The sequence below is a fragment of the Ambystoma mexicanum genome, chromosome 3q, assembly GCF_040938575.1.
Source record: "Ambystoma mexicanum isolate Mex_15411 chromosome 3q, UKY_AmexF1_1, whole genome shotgun sequence".
NCBI lineage: Eukaryota > Metazoa > Chordata > Amphibia > Caudata > Ambystomatidae > Ambystoma > Ambystoma mexicanum.
In genome coordinates, this window is record NC_090926.1 from 625984995 (window position 1) to 626003484 (window position 18490).

The 18490-nt window shown below is 43.1% G+C and overlaps 1 protein-coding gene across 4 annotated transcripts in view; it reads right to left on the reverse strand.

Annotated features, from left to right (window-relative positions):
* SHISA6 (shisa family member 6) overlaps nt 1-18490 on the reverse strand; it is a 1483380-nt gene that overhangs the window by 403007 nt on the left and 1061883 nt on the right. The gene's annotated exons all lie outside the window — the stretch shown is intronic.

Genomic DNA, 18490 nt, shown 5'->3' on the forward strand with positions numbered 1-18490 from the left:
GAGCAATGCCAGTGGTTAAGATTCATTCTAAACCTTCCAGCCATCACCTCTTTGTTTTTGCTTTGTCACCCCGAGTGGGATGGGTATGCCCAGACGTGGGTCCCGTGCCTGCTGGGCCTAGAGACCCAAGCTACTCCTAACTGATGAGCCCCAACAAGGATGAAACATGTTTGGGGATGCTTGTGGTCTCGTGCAGAAGGGATGTGAGCTAGCAGTTCAGGCTGGACTGCCCCTTTTGGGGTGGGGCCAAGCGTGATTTGCATATGGTCTTTCCCCTTCTGTAATGGCTTGGCAGGCGAAGAACGGTGGTCTGGAGGGTTGCCCAGAGCAATGCCAGTGGTTAAGATTCATTCTAAACCTTCCAGCCATCACCTCTTTGTTTTTGCTTTGAACAACATTGCCTACATGTTTGAATAAGATTCGATGTAACATTCCAGCAGCCTTTTTCTAAAAATGGCAAAGGCTCAACAAACCAATGCTTTGAGTTTGCTGTGCTTCTTTACTTTAATCTTTTAATGTTAGAGTTCAATGAAGGGCCAACGCCAACCTAGCCACTCGAGAAGACTGTGCAGTACACAAACCGCGAGATATGAAGTACAATGTATTAGGCATATATGGTGATGAGAAAAAGATCTTTTCCAAAACATTATTCGAGAGCATGCAATGCGCACTTGAACTGCAATATGGCCACTGAGGCGACAGGGGGCCCTTTAAAACCGCAACATATATGCAAGCTACAACTTATTTTCAAATAGGGTGCCGTAATGGAATGTATCTGAAAACAAAATATGCAGCGTGTTTTAAACGTGCAAAGTATCAAGAGTTGATTCTCTGCGCGTTTCCTTCATGAAAAATGTTTGTGGTGTAAAGAAAAAAAACACAAAATCAACTCTGTGATCAGTGGTCTTCAGGAACACCCCCGAGAATGACAGCAGCTAGGGAATGGTCTCTTTTGTAATTGTGGGTGCTCTGACACCATATTGACACCAACATGAATTACAGCAACAGTGGAGTTAGGGAGTGGGCCACACATGAATAGGGCACACCCCCCCTACACATGCGACCTTCACTGTTCATGCGAGCTGAGCAGAGGGCTTCACTGGTGCAGACGGCATGTTTGAAGCGGTTTCCTATTAACTCTGCAATGGATAGAGTTTTGCCATGTGTTAAGTGGGGTGACCACACTGCAGAAGCATAGCGCCGGGCAATACGTGGCACATTGACTTTTGTTATGCTGGGTTGTCTATTTAGCTCTGTGCACAACCAACTACCCATTTTGTGTGCTGTGCAGTAAAGGAGCTGCTATACTGAAGTAAACATTTATTTTCTGCTTCTCAATAAATGATACATGAGATCCTCAGCCTCAATGGGTTGGGTTTGGCCAACTGTTTACCAGGTTAACCACCCGTCAGTAGGACGGCCCCAGGCAGTATGTGGCCCAGTGACTTTTATGCCAGAGGAGTATAGAGATGAGTAGCGGCTTAACTGCCTACTCAACCCCTATAATTCTACAGAAGTAAAACAACCACAGCTAAGAGACAAACTTCCTTCTCCTTTTGTGGTAACGTGGGCCGAGCGAATGCTACACTCATAGAAGGCGTGTGAATGTGATCAAGTAGCAACCCAGACAGCAAAGTACAACAGTCCAAAATAAAGGGAATATCCAGTCAAGGTTCTATAATATTATACATACTTTAGTTAAAATCACCAATGCACAGCTAACTATAGAAATAGTATTAAAAACCCACAACTGTAAAATGGCAGTGGGAATTTGTCAACCATTTGTCTATGACACACCACCAGTGTTTTTTTACGTGAACACAACATGAGTCATGCACCACACTTGTTCTTACACGGCCATTGTACTCTCTGGCACGACAATTTGTCTTGCTTCTTTAGCGATTTCCATAGTGACAACGATATGAGACAATACTCACATCTATAGTTGTGGGAATATAGCTTTAGCGATGCATCTTAATCTTTCCTTTCAGTCAGGAATTCAACCTCACATGGCCCAGTTATGCATACCATAACCACCACTTGGTAAGCCAGCGGCCAATACAAAGTACAATAATCGATCCTCAACAGGGAAATCGATTAGGAACACGTATTCCAACTCTCCTTCTGATTGGAGACCTCTGTATAGAATATCATGATATGGGGACGTGGCATTTGCAGATGTCATACTTACTAGACAGTACACATATCTCGAGTTTCATCAAGTAAGAGAAGCATATCCAGTTCACTTGCGATCCTTCCCACTAACTGTGCATCATTGACAGTGATAAGCACCAAAAAATGATACTATTTGTAAATACGAGTCTTTGACCCTTGAGGATATACCAGTACACAATACAGGGGCTTTTCTATTTGGAATGAATTCCCAACAATCCCTCACACATAATTGCGGGCATGTTATTGGTGATGTCATGCACTTGGAGGTGTGACGTTGCACACACCAGCACTGCTGTGCATGTGATGTCACATGCTGAACCGCGTTTTTGCAACAACAAATATGGTGGCGGGACACTCGGTCATGCCCAGTGTATTAGGGATTTAACCCATGGACTCTGTTCTTGAGATTACACTCAAGGTAAGCTGCACATTTTAAGATGCCGTCTGAGGACTATTCATTGTCAACATGGGTTTTGCCCCGTGCTGAAGCATTGGTTACTTTACCAACATACACTTATATTTTTTGCTCACATATAGGCAACTGGGATGACATAGGAATTTCGATTGGGGGACTTAACCCAGGATGGCCCAGTATCACTAAAGATCTATTATAAGAACGTGCCAGCTATTGGTGAGGGTTTTAATTCAAACACATGTTATACTAATTATTAGAGCATTTAGGGCTCTCCAGCTCACAGATTCCATGACTATCCACAGACAGGTAACTTTGGACATAACCCTGTATCATCAAGTATTATCAGAGATTCTTTTTCAAGATATCACCACAATTAACTTCAAAGTCCAATTCTGGTAGGCAACATTCTTGTGTTAGATATGGATAGCATGCTCATATTGATGGAGGTGTTATTCCAATGTAGGACAATATTCAACTTTCTTCATTTCATTAGGTCACCATATCAAGTGTTCAATACTAAGGGTGAGTCTGTAATAATCCCCACATTCACCTACACCTATTGGGTGATGACTTACCAGGCACATATGACACACCAATTCTATTAAAATGAATGGTCCCGCCGATCTCACACGACTTTAAATAACCACATGCATATTATGAACATTTACCTCCCATCACATTTAAACGCGAACCACGGCCAATACACTTTTTAATAACTCGGCAAGAAACAATTTACGGTAATTAGTCTCTTAGTGGCCATGTGCAGATGTGGTGCATCAGACATCGGCTAATTAAGCAACTATTGCAAAGTTTGAGTTTACTTTTTCATATCTGTGATATTGTTCCTTTGTCTGTTTTCTTGCCTCTGCATAACCTTCCATCAGTGACTTGGGCTTGAGTATGTAACTCTTGGTTCAACTTTTCCATCATCTGATAAATCACTTTGCATTTATACTTGTGCTTTGTTACAAATATGTACACATTTTCCATTCAATGTGCTTCTTTTTGCTTTGACCTTTTATATACTGTCACCATTTATGGGACATAACATTCTCATGTCTCTTGTACATACACTTTTACAATTCGTTCACAATACCTTGTTTATGGTTCTAGGGGTTTAGTTTCAGCATTGATGACGACTCAGGTCGAAACACGTGTCGGCTGACTTTAAGGGAATAAAATCACCTACAGATGAAACATTTGATGATATTTATTTGATTTCATACTAACAGACTGTATATCTAACTTTAAGGAGGCAGAGAATTACCATTACTATCTCATTCTCAGACTTTCAACTGTACTGCAGTGTGGACCGAGCAAGATTAGGGTATGGTGATTTTACAGCAAGCTGCCCTCTAGTCAGTTGCAAGTGGAAGCTTGGTGTGGTCTAGTGATCCATTTGGGTCATGCCGTTTGGAGGTTCTCACCAGATTTAGTTCGAGTCAGTTGGGATCCGCAGGTTTGTGTTGGTCAGTGACGCTATGCACCAGCAGTTCAAGTTGTGTTCCACTGTTTCGATGAAGTGACCTTGGTGATCCACTACATAGTTCTAAGAGATAGTAGTTTGAGTTTGTCAGCAGCGGAAAGTAGGTGGTTTAAGCAGAACAGGTGACATGCTTCACTTGGCACAATGTGGCGGCAAGCCCGTTTGATGGATGCAAAGCAGTGGTCATGTGAAGGTTCAATGAAATGCCAAAAGCAGAACCAGTGGGTGCCTCTGGTTTGAGTGTGGTGAACACAGTCAGTTCAGTCAGTTCAAATGTGGTCTGACTGTTTCAAAGTGATAGAACAGAGTTCCTGGTTGATCTAGCCCTCCAGATGCTATGAGAACCATTGCACTGGCAACAGGACAGGGTGAGTCTTTCGAGTTCTGCTCTGCCATCGTAGGGAGGTTTGGTGCATTTCCTCATCCTTGTAAAACAAAATCCCCGATGTGTTCTGGTAGTGGATAGGCCTCAGAGGCTGACTCTGACTTGGAATCCTCCTTCACCTCAGTAAGAGAAGGTTTTGGAAATATCAAATGAGGTCCAGATGAATTCTTACTTATTTCCTGAATGGTACAAAAGTGAATCCAAGAAGCAGTGGAAGACCTGCTCTTTTATAGTCAAACATCCACAGTGGATTGGGAAAAAGCTAGACTGCTTCAAGTGGTTAAATCCCTGTCCTTGTGAAACGTTGTCTTTGCCTTCTTGCATCATACCCAAGTGTTTTGTGCTAAAAGAAATTAAGGGGACTGGGAGGAAGGAGAGATACAGAGAGAAACAAGATGGTGGAACCCTTCCCGACTTCTGCCGAGCTACCCCTGGTTGGACTAAATCTGCCCTCTTCCCAGACCCATAGCATCAAAGGCACTTTGATTCCTGATGGGATAGCTTGCCTGGGAGAGGTGTTGTCAAACCTTGAAAAGGATCAAAAGGCAGGCTGCCTTCTCTGTCTCTGATCCTGATGGGTGCAGCATAGACAGCTAGTCAAGGGCAAATACACTCAGCCTGCACACAGCTGTCCTGGCTCACATTGTTGACACATGTATGATACAGATTCAAGTCTGGCTTTTATTATATGGAAGACCAGCCACTTTACCCCAAATTCTGGTATGGCATATGTTTAAAGAGTACAATTGCCACCGGAATAGTGATTTCTTATAATTATGTAGTTTGGGAACAGAGGTGCATATTATAAATGCAGTTATTGGGCTGACGTGATCTGGCTGTCACTGCAGCTGCTGAAAGGGTACATATGACACGTGAACCTGCTCAGGGCACAGGTGTACATTTTTATTTCGCCATGGAGTTTGCTTAAAGGAGGGTCACCCTTTCTGAGATCAAATTACCTGCATCATTGCATTATTAATATCAATTAAAATAAAGCCAGGGCGTCTAGACCCTTAGTCAAGTGGCAATCCTCCACGCCGTATCTTCCACTAGTCCCTGAGCTCAGCCAAGCGATCACATTCGGTGTATGGTGTAGTTGGTGCTCTGGGGTAGTTAATGAATCTTTTATTTTCCCTCCCGTAGGCCCATTCACTCCTCACACGTGGCCCTTCCCCATTCCCATTTTCGCCCCATAGGGCTCTATGGGAATGGGGAAGGCGCTAAGTACGGTACCGCAAATTGAGGTACCGTACTTAGCACCAAGGTCCCTTTGTGGGTCCCTACTTTAATGGCTGGTCTAGACCAGCCGTTCATGTCGGGTCCTGCAAAGGGACTTCGTAGTAAGGCGCTAAGTGTTTAACGGCGCCGCAGCCTTTTACGGCGCCGTTAAACACTTAGCGCCATGGTCCTAATGAGGCCCATAGTTTGCATACTTTTGTGCTACTTTCGCTCAGCAATGCAGTGTGATAGGCTGAGCTGTAACTTATCGTTTGACAGATGAAAGTAGCTGTATTAGAGCATTCATGCTTAAGATGCATTGACCGGAAAATGGTGCGATGTAAATTGAATAGAGCGATGTGTTGAAGTATAATCTAGTGCAGATCAGGAGAATGTGTGTACCTGGATGACAGGTGGGGATTGCTGTATTTTAAATTATATAAGTAAACTCTGGGTGAGTGAGGAGCTTGAGATGTGCTTGGGTTAGCCTAAGGATATTGTAGGCATGGTTGACCAGGGTTGTCGAAATTGATGTGCCATGTCTTTTATAGGGACTACCTGAATAGGTTGCCCAAGGTTGAGGACGGATTTCCTAAGTGTCTGTGTTGTTTATGGGGGAAAATTAAGTAAGCAGTTTTAAACGATCGGCAAAGAATGTTGATTTAAGGATGGGGGAGGCAAGTGGATAGGTGCCCTCCCCTCACATTTCTGCAAAGCCAACAATACTTGAACAGCCAACTTCACTTGGTGACCCCGCCAAACCTCTGCCTGACCCAGAAGAGGGTTGACTCCAGAAGTTGCTCCCCTAGGCTGGTCAGATAGCACAGCGAGCTGTGCTGTTGTTCTGACATATGTGTGCAGAAAGCTGATGCAGGTTCGAATACCAGCAAGGCCAACTAGACTTTCATCCTTCTGAGGTCGATAAATTGAGTACCACGAAGTGGGATAATAATATCAAATGTTATTAGAATGCTTAGATACCTGCACTATAAAACAAAAAACAGATATTATTATAAGTCCCTATCTCGAACTCCTACCATTGCCAGGGCCGTGATTGCATCCCATCCCTATAAAGAATCACCACATAGGACAGCAAAAATAATTAGGTTTCATTCTTGCAATAAGAGGCAGGACGAGCCTGCACAGGCTTCAGGCAAATCAGCTGCAGGTGATTGAAGAGGGCAACTTCAAAACTCTGGATGTGATTGGGAGCCTTTTACGTCATGTCCTTTGGCTCCCTAGCAGGTAAAGACCATTGGCAGTCAGTGAACTGTCTACAATCAAAACAACCATGAATAAATGAAATTAACTCAAGAGCTACAGAGGGGGCAGAACGAAGGGGAGGGGGGGGACAAGGGGATTCCTTACCTCTTTCCTAGGTCCTTTTTCTCCAGTACCTTGTCACCCTCAGGACTCTACAGCATACAAAGGAAAGGATCAAAACATTGCTTACATAAATCCATAGGTAGATAAATCATCATGCTCAATGCCCTGGTTCCTGAACTTGAGGCCTCCCAGATCGTCCAGGCCAGAGCCCATCATGATCCCCAACCAAGGTCTATGCGGGATAAGGTTGATAGGACTTGTAGTCCAAAACCTCTGGAGAGCTCGAGGATGCAGACCCTTGTTAGGCAGAGTTCCTTAGAGGTACTCTGCCTTTCCCCTCCTTCCCTCAAAAGCTCACTGCCTGTCAAGCTCTGGTTCTCTCCAGATTTGATTACTGTAACAGCCTCTTTCTAAATCTACCTGCTTCCACTCTCTGCCCTTTACAACTAATCCAGAACAAGACTGCAAGACTTGTCCTAGGCCTCAAGCCCTGGGATCGTATCTCTCCTGTCCTGAAATCCCTTCATTGGCTCCCAGTGGATGCAATAATTAAATTTAAAACCCTCTGCATTGTCCACAAGGCTTTCTGGGGCCTTCAACCAAAATACTTTCAAGTACCCCTTGATAAATACCCCCCCTCTCGAGCCCTTCTCTCCTCTACTTCTAACTCCCTCAGGGTTAGTCGCTTTACAAAGAAACTAGAAGCAGGTAGATCTCTGTCTTCGGCTGGAGCCTCCCTTTGGAACAGCTTCCCGGCCACTTGAAACTTGAGGAAAACCACCTCTGGTTCCGGAAGCATCTCAAGACCTTCCTCTTTGCCTCTGCCTTTGCCCCTCTTTACCCCTGTTGATTTGTTTCTTCTCCTGGCATCGTGCACCTGGCCACCCTCTGTCATTCAGGCCCAGGTTCCTGCTTAACCTGCCTCCCTCCTGCTCTGCATCCGATCCACCCTCTGCACTAGGGTTCTGTATCTGTACCCATACCGTACCTCTCCACTTTTCTTTTGCACTTATCAGATATACCTTATCTGACCAACTTTCACCTGCCACTTGCTGGATGCACTACCATGGCTTCATCACCCTTATTCATTTATTTTATTTAATATTGATTCTGATTTTTTTCTCTCCTCTGCTGTGCACTTACACTCCCCCTCTTCCATGCACTTTAACCTTTTTCCCTTTTCCTTGCACTTGAGCTTTCTTAGATGTCACTGGGCCTAGTAAGATCGCAGTTTCGTTTTTTTTTTTTTCCTGGTCGCGCTCTGAAACACTTGTGCACGAGCACAATATAAATAAAATATCATTCATTCATTCAAATGATGACGTTACGAGTTGGTAAAATAAGACATATGTTATGTGCCACAGTTAAATCAGAGGTTGTGGGTACACACATACAGGATCACTGTGAACAATCGACATTTTAGTGGTGACATTAGGTTTTGGCATGGCATCTTTATGGTTTGTGGATGCAAAGCAACAACAAAGACAAGGAAGGGGATGGTACGCAGCTTTTGCTATTGCTCTTCTTCCTAGTTAAATGCCGCCCTCTGTGAATTATTACTGGGGATGTATCGTTTCCTCTTTTTGTGTCACATTGTAATTTATTAGACCTCAAGAATAAGTGACTGCATAAACAGCCTCACCAGACCCATGAAACAGCCATACCCATCAATTACCTATGAAATTGCAAAGAGAGACTAGACCCAATTACCATATTATTGTTACATTTGCATTGACATTTGATTGAAGGGGCATATTCTGACATTCTAAAGGCGATGATTCATTCTCTCAAACCTGATTGTCCTTTTCTTCTGAAATAGGCAGTAAGATGGTGCTGATTTTTCTACCCTCCCTGTATTGCAAAAAAGGTTGTTAATAGCCACGTTCGGCTAAGGTTTTTCATCGCACTTGAAGGGTTCCGAAAATTAATGTATGCCACAATTCTTCTTGTTTAAAGAAAAGGAATTGTTGCTTACAACATGAAATACACGCCTCTTATAGTTAATCATAAAGAAGCCGAGATAATTGACTGACATAAAGATGAAATATTTATGTGCCTAGCAAAGTGGGAGAATTTCAATATAGCCTGTACGCAGCATTCTAAAAACACATTGCAAGCGAGGGCCTGACATTCTATTTCCTGAATTACCTGTAGTTTTATTCATATTTATTTTTAAATTGAAACAGAAAATACATGAAAACAACAATTTAGCCTCTGAGTAACCTTAGGATGTGTGTGTGTGTGCTATAAGAAGTGCACTTTCACAATGTGTACACATTGTCTTATGAGGGGAAGTGAACATGCTGTGAAACATATATATATAGCCATGGTAGTGGCCGTGTAGTTATGGTTAAGTTGCTGTTTCCATAGGAAGAGCACTTTTTGGGTGGTTTATAACTACGCTCCCCCTGGACAAATCCTCATCAAACTAAAAAAAGTAGTGGCCCAGATATGTGATGTCATCAGTGATGTCATCAATGACATTGTTGATGTCATCTTTGATGTCCTGGGTGTTAGTCTTAGCAGTGCATGGTGGTGGCGTGAGTTATGGTTGCTTAATTTACCATAACTGGTGATTTTCAGGGGTTTTTCGGTTTTACTTGGAACCATAACGTCAGTTTAACAAAGTTTTTTCTTTGAATTTCATAGGTTTTTATTAGTGCAACTTAACCATAACGTCCCTTTAACAATGTTTTTTCAGTGAATATATATATATATTACACGCCCGTGGCCGTGTAGTTATGGTTAAGTTGCTGTTTCCATAGGAAGAGCACTTTTTGGGCAGCTTATAACTCCGCTCCCCATGGACGAATCCTCACCAAACTTTGAAAAAAAAGTATATGGCCCACTTTGATTTTTTTTGCAAAGTTTGGTGAGGTTTGGCCCAGGGGGGTGAAGTTATAGGGGGGGTCCCAAAACTTCTTTTTTCCCATAGAATGAATGGGGGAAAAAAATTGCGCACGGCTACGGATCAAACCGCTGGATGGATTTTCACCAAATTTGCGGCAGGAGCAGCGGTTTGGTCTTGAAAGAGTGCTTTTATAAATTTGGTGAAAATCCGTCCAGTACTTTCTTTTTAAACGATCAAAAAGTAGGTCTAAAAAAATTAGTGATATCTATGTCCGCTCCACGGACACACTTCCCTGTTCTCTCTGGTGGCAGGACACCGATTGGGTAATCAGGCGCGTCATGTCCGCGGACATGTGACGCGTTCGCTCATTGGATGGTGAAGGATGTCAAGTGCGTCAGAGTGTTCCGATGCGCCTGCCATCTTTGATCCGTGTTTTGGTGTCCACGGACATCGCTGCAAAAACATATAAAAAACCACAAGATTGTACTTGTTAAACTTATCAAATACTGTCTGGGGAGAAGAGGGTTTATGAGGATGGGACGGGATGTGGCAGCAACAAGCAAAAAAAGTGGTGTTTTTTGTCACAAAAGTAATACGGCATATTTGGAGGTAAGGTGAGAAAGTGTCCCGTAATTTGCGGGTTTGTCCCGCAATCGGCGGCTGTGTTGGGCAGTTTTCCGAGTGGCTCTGCGGGACGTTGGTTTTCCTGACTCGCTCTGTTCGAGCACACTTTGTGATCTAACAGAGTAAGTTAGGATTCACAATTAGTCATGCTGGGGGGTTGGGGCCGAGCGGGGAGTGGGTCATATACATACCTTTCCCGCAAATGGGAATAACAGGGGCTGGCAAGTGGCAGCTAATCTGTAAATAAGAGTCCTATTGTATTGCATTGCAACCGCAGCTACTGACATGGCAGGTTTGCAGGCCGGTCATGTCAGTAGCTTCGGGTGCAATGCATTCATTCTGCCAGGTAAATGACACTGTGATGTCATCACCACCTTTTGTCCCGCAAAGGGATGTGACAATGTTGGCCACCCTATTTGGAGGTATTCCTCAATATATTGTGCGTAAACTACCGGTGAAGGAGTAATGTGTCTGTGTTGCAATGTATGTAAAATAATATTGGGGTCACTTTGGTGCCTCATATAGTTTGGCATCTGAGGCAGCCACCTGCAGTGTTTGATGGAAACAGCGGCTGTGCACGTGTATGACAATACGAGTTCTCATGGGTGCGTTGAGCCGTGTTGTTGCAAAGTGAGAATGTATTTAGATTTTGAGTGAAGGTCAGCAACTTTAATTTTTTTGTTGCGAGCTAAGCCAGTCCACGCATGGGACAGAAAGTAGAAGGGTCAATTGTTTTTTGACCTTGAGAGAAAGGGATTTTTTCGTGAAGAGTCAGTGAGAGGAGGTTTGTAATAAAGAACATTTGATAAGGTTATGCATTCCAAAAGTGTGTACGGAACATGTGAATTCAGTTCATGAAGATTCTTTGATGCAAGCAGATTGAGCATTACGGACTGATTTTCACAAATACAATGGAGATGCTTTTGACAACTGTATACCGGAACAAGCTTTAACCTATTGTTCTCTGAAAATTAATTTTGGCAATGTAACTCAAGTACTATTCTTCTGTGTGGTTGTCTTTTTTATGCGGTTACGGGAAGTGCAGAATGTAGGTGTTTGTCGACTATAACTATATTCACCAAGTTCAATGCTAATATTTCTTTAAAATGTCATCTATGCCTATATGGAATTGTGTATCAGTTTCTAGGTTCTTTTTGTATATTTTGAGTTTGATGTGTGTGCTAATCGTTAGTTTAAACTCTATGACAAATTAAGAAAATAATACATATATTGCAATAAAGTGTAATAAAGGTCGGGTATTGATACATATTTTCTGTTATGTTTTCCAAATAGGTACATGCTGCCTTACTGCGATTGCCATGGATTCCAAATGCCAACTGATGGGTTTTTCATTCATCAGGTGCACATACTCGTGAATGGGTGGATTACTGTGACTGTTTTGTGGGACAATCAGCAGGGCCCATGTGTCCGTACGCTGCAGTTGACGCCCTGGATTTCACTGTGGGACCAAAGCGGTTCCTTCATCAAAAACGAACACTTTGTGTATGGAAAAAGAAGAACGTGTGTCTAGCAATTAACATTTTCGATCACGAGCGAAGAAACAAATTTGCAATCTGATTGAATATGGGAACAGTCGGATGTTCTCGGAGAGTTTATTGTGAAATAAAAGTACTTTACAAATTGTATACTGTTATTGTTTTCTTTTAAAGAGCGATTTAATAATTTGAATTGTGACGTGGTATGTTGTTAGTCGCTGTGTGTTGATTTTTGGGTTCTGCGTCACGTCACGTAGGTGGTTATGGGCGCATTTGGCTACGCTGAAGAGGAACGTCACCGAGAAAGGTGTTTATTATCACTAGGGTTGGTTATGTGAGGGTCAGGGGCGGGGCATATGATTTAGTGACATCCGGCCAGTTTACCTTAGGCCGACGCAGCAATGGTTAACAATAGCACAAGATGGACGTGCCCTGTTGCCAGATTTCATACATTTCTCAGAGGACAAATGCGGTAAGCTGATGTCGAAATGTTTGCGATAAATGAACGTATGTACACAAATACATTGTCAAACCCTTGAGACAATAATATTTTGTGTGCATTGCACTTGTGAAACTTATGCAATAATGTTTGGGGAGGTGAGGGGTGATGATGATGGTTGGAATATTTCAGACGTAATTTTGAATGAGTTTACAAAGTTTGTTGGAATTTTGTACACAGCTTATATGACGATTGCTTTGTGTATTATTTTGACAGGTTTGAAAAAATAAAACGTGGGTGGATTTACAGCAAATTTGCATAAGGCTCATTGGCAAGGATCGAGAAGCTTGTTTTTTTAGTGCCTGAGGGGTAGGCTGTAGTCATGGGCAGTGGCCCAGATGTCGGGGTCATGGTATAAGGTTAAGATCCGGACAATGTGGCTACTGGCCATGAACAGAAGGGACAAACCATTGTATTAAAGTGGTCATGTCCACCTGGAACTGGCTTTGTCATAAAGTTATTCGCAATTAGGATAGATTTGAAAGGGAAGAAAAATGTGTTTATGTTAATATAGTTAGAGGAATTGTTTTTGCCTTTTGAAGGTTGCCATGGAAAGGGAAGATGGGTCCTGTATGGAACCAGTGCTTTCCCTTTCCATGGTGGCCATCTTGGAAAAGGATTTTATTCCTCAACCGGGACGCCACGTCCCAATATAGGACAAGAAATCCTATTTTTTAGTAGCACAGGTTACCGCTTCGGAAACCTAGGCTGGCAATGGCGTTCATCCCCCATTTTATGGGCTGAAATGGGGGGTAATGGTCCAGAGACCTCGTTATCCACCCTCGCTTCACTTGGCCTGATTACTAGGGCTACTGGGCCATTATCCACCATTCCAGTCCCTGGAACAGCGCATGAACGCTACAATATTCACATTACTATAACAAAAAATGCAAATGGAAATGTTGAAAAATCTTATTGCGTCCATGTATTTTACTGAGAAATACAAATACAAGTAGATGGAGTCTATGCGTTTTTTGTACTTCTATTTTTTAACTGTGAAAGGTGGTTCCTAAAGGAACATTTATTTTATCTAAGAACGAAAGGTGGGGACGGAAATGAGGGAAGAGGCACCAAACACTAATATGGAGTGGCAGATGGAAAAGGGGGAAATGTTGTGCGTGTGTTATTTCTAAGGTAGGGGGTAGTATGGTGGCCAAGTGTACCCGATTTCGCGGGATTGCCCCGCAATTAGGGACTCCGTCCCGCAGTTAGCAAAGTGGCATTGCGGGACGTAGGTTGTCCCGACTTGCGTCAGACAACCTGCCTCCAGCACAGCCACTCTGCAAACTGGAGTGGCCATCTGCTCAGCACGGGGCTGCCGCCTGCTGCTTTCTTTCTCTGGGCGCCTCAGCAGGCCTGGCTCCTTTTGAGTCTACAGGTCGAGCTGTAATGCTCGGACACCTGCCTTAATTCAAATTCTAATGCTTTTTTCCTGGGGTCGTGATGGTTATGTTTCGTGATGGTTATGTTTGCAGTTGAAAAACGTGACCATCACCTCCCCAGGACAAAGCATTTGTATTTAAATTAAGCCAGGAATTAAGAGCCATTAAAAAAAAATCAATAAGAGGCGGGCCAAACGTGAATGAAGTGACATCTGACTGCCTTGTGACCAAGTGTCCCACGACAGTCTATCAAAGAGTTGGCCAGCCTAGGGGGCAGTGTTTCTCATGCTCCTTGATTACAGCAGTGGTGGTGTCTCATGGGGAGGAGTGATGGCGTTAGCTGATGTCATTTTAAAGTAAATAGCCGTTTTGCCAAAAGTATGGACTGTGTACTAGATTTTTACTGGATGAGCACGAATAGGTGTTGGAGCTGGGCAAGGGAAATGTTGAAGTTGCAAGTTCCTACATCAGTAGAAAATGTAGTTCCAAACTGTCCATGAGGCACAGATGTTATTGAAAAGTGCGTATGGGGTCTCGGACACATCATCATGCTGTGCACAATCATATGGTCATGTGGCATTCTCCCGAAGGTGTGCAATGAAGTCAGATGTTCGTAGACATTATGGTTAAATTGTGCTACTAAAAACCTATGAAATTCAGTAAAAAAATCTTTATTAAAGGGACGTTATGGTTAAGTTATGTGTTAGTGAGATGTATCTGGCATTACTGTTGTGTCCACAATACCTCTTCCACTGGCCAGGTATCCCAAATCTAGGGGTCCCACTACCACTGTTGTGTGCTCAATATAAGTCTCTCTCCCACTCGCCAAGCATCCCAAATCTAGATGTCACCACTGTTTCTATTGTGTCCTCAAGACACCCTATTGCCAGGTACCCCAAATCTAGTTGTTTCTGTTTTACAGTTGTGTCCTCGACCAAGGCCTCTCTACCACTTGCCAGGTGTCCCAAATCTAGGTGTTACCACTTCTACTGTTGTATCCTCAAGATAGGGCTCTTTCCAACTTGCCACGTGTCCCAAATCTAGGTGTTATCACTTTTACTGTTGTGTCCTCAAGATACCCCATTGGCAGTCATCCCAACTCTAGGTATTTCTGTTTTACAGTTGTGTCCTCAACATAGGCCTCTCTCCCACTTGCCAGGTGTCACAAAACTAGGTGTTACAACTTCTACTGTTGTGTCCGCAAGATTGGCCTGTCTCACACTTGCCAGAGGTCCCTAATCTGTGTTACCAGTTTTGCTGTTGTGTCCTCTATATAAGCCGTTCTCTCACTTGCCAGGTGTCCCAAGTCTAGTATTACCACTTTTGTTGTTTTGTACTCAACATAGGCCTCTCTTCCACTTGCCAGGTGTCCCAAATCTGTGCATTACTGTTTTAATGGTTGTGTCCTCTATCTAAACCTTTCTCCCACTTTCCAGTTACCCAAAATATAGGTATCAACGCTTTTACGGTTGTGACCTCAATCTAGACCTTTCTCCCACTTGCCAGGTAGCCCAAATCTAGGTATCAACACTTGTACGGTTGTGACTGCAATTTTAAGCTTTTCTCCCAATTGCCAGCTATACCCAAGCTAAGTACATCTGCTGTCCTCCTAGCTTGGGCTTCCCGCCCAATCCCTTTGTTTCTAAGGTGCAGGTGCCCTTTGAATGAACACTGAGTCCCTAACCCAGACTCTTTCACACAACAATTAACATAGCATTTAACATTCCAATGTGAACGCCATTGTTTTCCCTTTGTAGCTGAGTATATTGTGGAATATGGGGATGGATTGAATATCATTCATGCCTCTATAGGCGTCACCGTCATGCCACTAGTTGTGAAGGAGTGGATGGCCAAGATAGGGCCAGGTTCTAAGTTTTATACCCAGCTCTGCCAATGCTTTTTTTTAACTGGCCTTTAATACATGGGGTTTTCGTGCTTCGTTGTTAATAACTTCAAGCAATTAAAAATAAATAAATAGAAAATAAGAAAAATAATCGGAATTGTAATATTTAGAATATTTATAACTCAATGGTGTCTCTGTATATTGATTTCTTTATTGAAATGTGCACTGAGGATTTACTCAGGTTTCTTAATTTCATATCTTTCTTAAAGCACCTTTGAATTTTAGACTTTGGTGACCTGCTCTTGTTTCTGAACATTTACAAGGTTTTGCCAATTTTCGAATCACATCCTGCTGTTGTCAGAAGTAAGTAGCTCAGGGAGATGAGGTTGGCGAGGGAAAGGCAGCTTGAACTGGACATCACTTGTGAAGTGGAGTGGAGGTCTTGGAGAAGTGTACTGTACATTAGATGGTTTCTGTTTGAGTTACATGTAGTATATACAAGGCAGCCTCATGCATTCAATATGTTGTGTGCAAACAATGAACACTGCACGCATTCACCAACTCCCTTTTCTGGAACTTATTTCGTGCACCCAAAAGTTTCGACTGTGGACTATCCAAGCAAAGGATCTCAATCAAAATAATAAATACATTTCAGAAATGTGCAATGTACAGATTAATCAACAAATTAAAAGTAACGCCCGTGGGTGTGTATCAAATCCTTCATCCTAGTTTATTGGGGCTCACCCAACTGATCAGGTATTCGCTCTTTGGATGAGGCCCACGCTACCCTGGTCCCAGTCTTTCACATGTGAACCAGTAAGGCGTTCAACCTGGCAGCCCATTCTGCGACAGAGAGCCGATATACTCACGTGAAAGGATGCCTAAATCCAACCTCCCCGCCCCCACTCTTAGCTGAGGCCCATCAACTGAAGGTGCAGGTGCTCCAATCCATGCTTAAAGGTAAGCAGCCACCTACTGGTGACATTATAAACAGCATCTCAAAACACTGAGCACATCCAGTCTCAAAGATACATTGGGGCCAATGCAGCGTTGAGGTGTGTGGACGAGGATATTGATTCAGGAAATATAAAGAAGTGATACAGTAACAAGTGCGTAAGGAATACCACAGGCTATTAAGGTTGTGACCCATCTGCCCATAATTTCTCGCAACGCAAAGAATTTCAATTGTCTGAAGTTCATTACGCATTGCTTTGACAAATAATAAATACCACAGGTAACTTTGAATTTAGTATTTTTCCACTTTGTCCTTCTGGTCCAAAGTATGATTTATGCGCTCAAGTATTATCTGCTTCCAACGACTTCCAAATGTCAGTTGCCGTAATTGTAATTTCTTGTGTTATGCTCAGTTAGGACCACTGAACATTTCCAAAATCAACCATTAGCTGATAGCAGGTGCTAATTATAATGTTTCATTTATGTTTGACATTGAGATGAAAGTTGGCGATCGGAGAGATGACAAACTGCGCACGCTTGGTGTTTTGGACTCCAGCATAGTAGGCGCTTGGAACAGGCCGCTCGCGTATGATCTCACATTGCACATTGTGTCCCCTCCCTCCTCCCACCAGAGTATTAGTAGTTTATTGACTCATGACAATTTGGCGAACTGCTGAAGTCCAAACCATGCATATCAATTCCTAATTGTGTGAATGTGCGCGTGGGGGCAGCCATATGGCACTGCTGATCTATCCGGAAGTTCCCGTTCGAAGGCCAAGTCACAAACACACACAATAGTGATAGGGGTGAGTAAAATAAGCAGGGACGCGCATGTCGGCAGGCTAGAGAGTCTGCCAACAGGGCAGATGGTCTCTGGCGGTTGCCATATTTGAGCAAAATTCATGGATAAGACACTTACTCTATGGGAAGCCAAGGCATGCCTCATCAGTCAGATTTTGAACATTATGAGACAGAAAGCAGTTATATCACATGTTTCTATATCATTGAATCCCTTGTGCACCCTGAATCTAAGCAGTGTCCTAGTAGATGTCATTTGTGGTGCTCAAAAGTATTCACAGGCAGGGGATACACAGGTAAAGAGGGCAGGTTTCATCCAATCAGGGATGCACACATGAGCCGCCGCACAGATGATCTTTGAAGAGCTTCATCTTTACCCCTTTTTCCTATAGCAGGAGGAAGGTCTAATCTGACGTCAAGCCGAAGATTAGATCCCATTCCTCGGTGCCCTCTTACTGTAACCCTCCCAATCTCCGTTCTTCGTATCTCAATTACTGTACCCTCATAGTCAGTTCTTCTAGCTGCATCCACACAAGTGCATCTTGTTACTTTATAACCAAGTTGTACATTGCGTTGTTGTTTCCTAGCTATGTCGGCACTGTAGAAAGCAGAGGCTAAAATGCAGAGATCTGTGATCAGCCTATAGTCTCACGTAAGAGTCCTGCAAAGGCCAACCCATCCCTTCATTATTTAAAATGGGATAAACAGAGTACTGTTAAAGTGCCAGGCTATTATGTAAGTTTATGTAAAAAGGACGAGCAATCTCGTCCTTGGCACTTAAGAGGTTAAGACCATCTATTAGACAGTGCTTCGAAGCAGTAGGAATGAACCAAGAAGTGCTATAAAATAAAGATTCTCCATGTTGAAATGAATCTACGTGTCTAATCATGAAGGAAACTGACAGTACACAGACATATTATATATATATTTTTTTCTAACTTAGTGTTTTCTTTTCATTGTCAAAATCTGTTTACCAAATCAGTGCGAGGTGCATTATGACAGCACAGGTCCAGAGAGTTTTCTGATTGGATTGCGCCA